Below are 7,137 nucleotides of genomic sequence, written 5' to 3'. Positions count from 1 at the left end.
TGTAAATTAATTGTTTGTCTGATTAGCGAATCTAACCACCCTAATGGAGAGGTATCCATATTTGAAGAACTGTGTAACTCAGTAACTGATTTTTTCTGATGTTGTAACTTAATAGAAGTGATTTGGGAGGAAGCATGGTATATGAGATGGTGTCTGTTCTTTCGTGCCAGCTTTGTATGATGTTTGTAAGATCATGTTATATGACATGAATAAATGGCTGCTTTTGACCAACCCATTTCAACTCAAAGTTTTCTTTAATGGATTAATGGATTCTCTTATTTCTTTCTAAGCTCTCGAGTTTCCTTAATAGATCATCTGGCATATATTAAGAAATATAAAGATTCAACACAAAGATCTTCCACATATCTTGTTGTAGTTTGCTTAATCCTCATAACACTCATCCAGGAAAGATATTATTCCTATTCAGAAGCAAACCTGAGACTCAAGGAGCTTTGGCAATTGACTCAAGTACACACGGATGGTATGTGAATAGATTTCATTGCATACCTCACTCTTCTCTCTATGCCAGGCCACTCTCCTCCAGGGATCCTAATCAATTGGCTCTGCTAGATTCTTAAAATGTTTCATGCCCACATTCTTGGACTTTTCCTTTCTATATTGTGGTCACTTTTCCATATTTTATTTACCACTTTTTATAAAACATCTTTATTGGAGTATAATTGCTTTACAACGGTGTGTTAGTTTACCATTTTTACCATTTTTCACCACAACTTTTAATTTATTCTTCCTTTTATTGTCTTTCATGATCTTCTTTCTCACTTTAGTCTCTTTCATTACCTATTTTATATTACTGTCTTTTTCATTTTTCCTATATCCTTGCATTGGATAGATTTATTTAGTAAAATGGAGTTGAAATGGAAGTCTTTATTTCTTCTTAAAGATGTAGGAAAAACAGACCCAGAACATCTGCAATGTTTCCATCAGACACCAGCTAAGGTAAATGGGAACTATGGGATCCACCACCAGGAGGATCAGCCGTTTTTTACAGCACAAATCTATATGGATGTGTTCTGTATTATCACACTTGGCAAAACAACCTTGCAAATGGTTGCAATCAAAATCTGCTGCCATTGTATTTTTGTTTTAAACCATATTAATTGTATTAAGACTGTGCACAGGTATGTTAAAAGAGTTGGTCATTACATTTAAGTGCTTAAATATATTTTAGACCTCCCTGCCAAAAGTAACCAGACACTGAAGAGATATTCTAAGGGAATTAGTTATTAAGGAAATGCTAATTAAAACCACAATGAGATACCACTGCACACCTTATTACAATGGCTAAAATCAAAAAGTTTGAACATGACAAGTGTTGGTGATTTGGAGGAATACTCCTACACTGATCTACACTACTGGTGGGAATATAAAATGTATAGCTGCTTTGAGAAACAAGTAGTCAGTTTCTTAAAAAGTTAAATATACAACTACCAAATGACCCAGTCATTCCACCTTTAGGTATTTACTTAAGAGAAAAGAAAGCATGCATTTGCACAAAGACTCATGCATTAATTTTCATAGAAGCTTTTTTCGTAGTAGCTAAACACTGGATTCAACCTAAATGTTCAACAACAGGTGAATGGATAAATAAATTGTGTTGTATACACAGAATAGAATACTACTTAACAATAAAAAATGAATAAACAATTGGTACATGCAACAACATATATACTTACAATAATTATGCTGAGTGAAGGAAGCTAGTTATTTTCCCCTGGAACCCCCAAAATGTAGAGTGTATAATGTATGATTTAATTTATCAGAAATGTTTGAAAATGCAAACTTATCTGTAGTGATAGTAAGCAGATCAGTGTTTGCTTGCAATTGGAGTAGGGTGAATGGACATGTGTGAGTGAGCGAGATTAAAAGGGAATTGTAGGAAATTGGAGGTGGGGGGGATGGATGTGTTCATTTTCTTGATTGTGATGATGTTTCCACGGGTATATTCATGTATCAAAATTTTTCAAATTGTGCACTTTAAGTGTGTACAGTTTATTATATGCAAATTATACCTCAATAAAGCTGTTAAGGAAAAAATGTATAAGATAGAAACTATTTATAACTTTTTTTAAGAAAAAGAAATAACAATACTAACATTATTACCAGCGATATTTTTCTGAAAATTAAAAAAAAATTTACATGTGTTGGGAGCAGTTCTTTTTTTCTTAATGTACCTTTCCCCATGAATGTATAGTTGGATGACTGCTTTTTAAAGTCTTTTGTGATGGTTTCTGTGTAATTATACCACCAACTCATTCAAGTAAATTTTTTGATTACTTCTATTTTTAAGAAATTGATTTTTGAATTTAATTTTGATTTATAGTTATATGAAATATTATATTTTATAAAAATAAATTTACAAAACAAAATATATTAACAGAAGCCCATCTATTTCTACACTCAACTATTCCCTCCTATCCCATACATAATGACATTTAAGTTTTGGGTTAATTCTTCTCATTTTTAATATAAACATATGTAGATATATTCACATTTTTCTGTGTATCAGATGAACAAAAGCATGCTATACAATATATCATGGATATCATTCTCCAGCTGCATATATAGTCCTTACTGATTTTTACAGCTCTATAGTACTCCTTTGCAGCATTACTTTTAAAATATTATTCAGGAAGAAGTATTTACTCTCCCATTGTAAGATAACGCCCTTATAAATAAGAAATGTGTGTTTTATTGATCTTTACATTTTCACTAGTAGCTAGGTTGTACATAGTAAGCTCAATAAATGTTTCTTTAACTAAATCAAACTTAATTGATGATTAGATGGGAAAGCATTGTGAAAACCACAATTGTTCAAGAATAGCAGTAGAAAAATTTGTTCCAAATATATAAAAGAATTTGTTGTTGTTGTTGTTATATTGATGTATAGTAGTCCCCCTTCCCCAGGGAATAATTTCCAAGATACACAGTGGATGACAAATCATATATATACTATGTTTTTTTCCTATACATACCTACCTATGATAAAGTTTAACTTATAAATTAGGTATAGTACAAGATTAATAACAATAATTAATAATAAAATAAAACAATTATAACAATAATTGTAATAAAATTTATCTGAATGTGGTCTCTCTCTCACTTGAATCATCTTATTTTACCATACTCACCCTTATTCTTGTGAGGATGTGATAAAATACCTACATGATAAGATGAAGTGAGATGAATGACAGCTATTATTGACCTTCTGATGTTATGTCAAAAGGAGGATCACATGCTTTGAGTGATCCTGGATCACTGAGCTATGACAATGTCAATGGTTGGATGTCGGGAACAGAAGATGTCAAAAGTTGGGAATGCTGGGCAGGATGGAGCTTGATGGTGTGCGATTTCATCACATTACTCAGAACAGAGCACAATTTAAAACTTATAAATTGTTTATTTCCGGAATTTTCCATTTAATATTTCCCGGCTGTGGTTGACTGAGGGTAACTGAAACCAAGGAAAGTGAAACTGCAGATAAGGGGGGGCTATTGTAATTCATACTATATTAGAAACTATAGAAGTCCAATGTGCTATACATATAATAGACATCCCAAACTTTTTCAAATTAGTTTTGGCGTGAACTGTGTTTCACTGTTTGTTTCTTAAAATTGGATTTATACTCCAGCTTTTAGCATTAAGCTAGTACTAAAGTGATTCTGTATTCCTTGACAGGATGTCATCTGAGGTTAAGGAAAGATCATTTAAAAACAACTAAGAGAAATGCCTATTTAGGTCTTCTGTCCATTTTTGGATTGGGTTGTTTGTTTTGACGATATTCAGCTGAATGAGCTGTTTGTAAATTTTGGAGACTAATCCCTTGTTGGTCGCATCATTTGGGAATATCTTCTCCCATTCTGTGGGTTGTCTTTTTGTTTTGTTTATGATTTCCTTTGCTGTGCAAAAACTTCTGGGTTTAATTAGGTTCCATTTGTTTTTTTGTTTCCGTCTTTAGTTCCATTAGTCTGGAAGATGGATTGAAAAAGATCTTGCTGCGATTTCTGTCAGAGAGTGATCTGCTTATGTTTTCCTCTAGGAGTTTTATAATATCTGGTCTTACATTTAGGTCTTTAATCCATTTTGAGCTTATTTTTGTGCATGGTGTTAAAAAATGTTCTAATTCATTTTTTTTACATGTAGCTGTCCAGTTTTTCCAGCACCACTATTTGAAGAGACTCTCTTTCCACCACTGTATAGTATTGCCTCATTTGTCATAGATTACTTGACCATAGGTGTGTGGGTTTATTTCTGGGCTTTCTATCCTGTGCCATTGATCTATTTTTGTGCCAGTATCTCATTGTTTTGATGACTGCAGCTTTGTAGTATAGTCTGAAGTCAGGGAGTATGATTCCTCCAGCTCTGTTTTTCTTCCTCAAGATTACTTTGGCTATTCAGGGTCTTTTGTGTCTCCAAACAAATTTACAAATTTTTTGTTCTAATTTTGTGAAAAATGCCATTGGTAATTTGATAGGGATAGCACTAAATCTGTAGATTGCCTTGGGTAATATAGTCATTTTGACAATACTCATTCTTCCAATCCAAGAGCATGGTATATCTTTCCATCTGTTTGTGTCATCTTCCATTTCTTTCATCAGCATCTCATAGTTTTTGCAGTGCAGGTCTTTCGTCTCCTTAGGTAGGTGTTTTATTCTTTTTGATGTGATGGTAAATGAGATTGTTTCTTGAATTTCTCTTTCTGACCTTTCAATGTTAAAGTATAGAAATGCAACAGATTTCTGTGTATTGAGAAAGAAATATCGTATGATATCACTTGTATGTGAAATCTAAAAAGAAATGACACAAATGAAGTTTATTTACAAAATAGAAACACACTCACCAACTTAGAGAATTAACTTATGGTTACCAGGGGGGTTGGTGGGGGGATGCGAATAGTTAGGGATTTGGGGATTGACATGTACACACTGCTATATTTAAAATAAATAACCAGCAAGGACTCACTGTATAGCAGAGGGAACTCTGCTCAATAATATGTGACAACCTAAATAGGAAAATAATTTGAAAAAAAATAGATACATGTATATGTATAACTGAATCACTTTGTTGTACACCTGAAACTAATGCAACATTGTTAATCAACTATACTCCAATATAAAATAAAAAATAAAAAAAATAAAAGCAACTAAGGTATGAATTTGACTTGAAAATTTACTGTGGATGACTTTAAATTTAACACTGAGGTCATATAGCACACATGAAATATGACCCACTGAAATGCTGAAGTTCATCTAAGCAAAAGATTTTTAAGAACATAGAATTACCAAGGGACCTATTTAGATGGCTGGCACAAAGTCATGTAGAGAGCAATTGGGAAATCACAGCAAGCAAGTAGATGTCCAGGCCTACACCTCAAATGTCCACATGGCTCAGGGAGAGAAGGCAAGAGCACAATGAAAGTGTTGCTTCAGTCTTTGTTGCATTCATAGGTCACTTATAATTTCAGCGGAAAATCCATAAAGACAAATGAAATAAGTTCTCAACCTCAAATTGATCCCCTGGCTTAGGTTGTTGATAATAGTGACGATGCTAGTGATGCTAGTGTTCTATTACCTTTAGTACTAACAACCATCACCTTGGAATTACTTGCCTAAAGTTTATATTCCCTCTTGATGGGGAAACCTCCTGTAATAGGCATTGCTGTATCCCCAGTATCTGTTCATGGTAGAAGGTAACTCAAACATTTATTGGATTGAAATTTAAAATTTAATAATAGAATGCATTTTCTAATTGATATCATCTCATTTAATGTGCAGCACAACCCAAATTATAAGAAATATTCCTCTAGTTCTATGGATGACAAAGATAAATTTCAGATTTGTATCTCACTTAAAACCACACAATTGAAGATGGAATGGAATTTAGGGCCTTCTGAATATAAAGTCCCTACTGTGTGTATAGCATCACACTGACCTGATTTAAGCTGGCAGAGAACTATGTGCTTTGCTTCTTTCACTCTCAGTTCTTATAATAAGTCAGACCTCTGACAAATACTGAAAATACTAGGAAATTGTGGTTGAATTAACTCCTCAGGTTTGTTTTAGTTTTTCTTTTTTTTTAACACAAATCATATAACAAGTAAATAGTAACAAAAATTTCCTCCTTGACCAAACTTTAATTAGGCTCCTATGAGCCCTCTTCTTTTTCCAGGCCACAACCTTGGCCTGCCAAGGCCAGTTTTAGCAAAGAATCCTGCTAAGCTGATTTATCAAGAATCCTCCCCCACTCTTGATATCTGATCAAGTTTCTTATCCCCCAACCCACCCTTGATATCTAAGTCCTTGGCCTGCCTTTAAAAAAAATTCTGTTAAGCCAGTTAACCAAGAATCTCTCTACCCTTGATATCTAATGAAGTTCATTTTAGTAATACTCCATCCACTGACCCTTCCGTCTTCTGATTGATTATAAATCTCCAGTTGTCTTTGCCATATCGTGATTGAGTTCTTTCTATCCCTCTCCCCTATTGCAATAGTTTTGAATAAAGTCTTTCTTGCTATTTTTAACAATCATCAGATTGACTTTTATTTAATAATGTTAGAACCTGGAACTGAATATGTGTGAGTTTTCCACTAAAAGTTTTTAAGAACTACTGCCTACTTCTCTGAACCTTCATGTTTGAGAGTTTAATACAGAAATGCCAACTTGATGTCATCTTGAATACCAATCCAGTGGTCATGACTATATGGAAAATCATGTTGAGGTGGTTTATGAGGGTAAATCATGGCTTACGAGAAAACTGATGGACTTGATTATCTATGCACTGGGAACTATTTTCCATAGCTTAAGGGAAATATTTCTATTTAGTCTCTGGTAAGTAAAATTCCATACTTCTTGATTTTGTGTTGATAAAATGTGAATTGATTAAATTGCTTTATTAAGTCAACTTCTCTCTCACATAAGATGATATTTTCATTATCCCTCTGTGTTAATGGATTAAAAAAATGTGAGTTTTATATTGTCTCCCTAGTTTGAATTTTGACTTCATCTCTTACCTAACGCTAACCCTAACCCTAACTTGTTTTGATATATGAGGATTGTTTGTTATTAAATATTTCTGTATCAATTTCTTTCTCTAAAAAAAGGGCTGGTAATAATTCCTCC

Source organism: Delphinapterus leucas, chromosome 14 (assembly GCF_059928025.1).
Source record: "Delphinapterus leucas isolate spDelLeu-1000000601 "Yukka" chromosome 14, BTC_Dleu_Yukka2, whole genome shotgun sequence".
NCBI classification, from domain to species: domain Eukaryota; kingdom Metazoa; phylum Chordata; class Mammalia; order Artiodactyla; family Monodontidae; genus Delphinapterus; species Delphinapterus leucas.
This window is presented reverse-complemented; position numbering follows the sequence as displayed.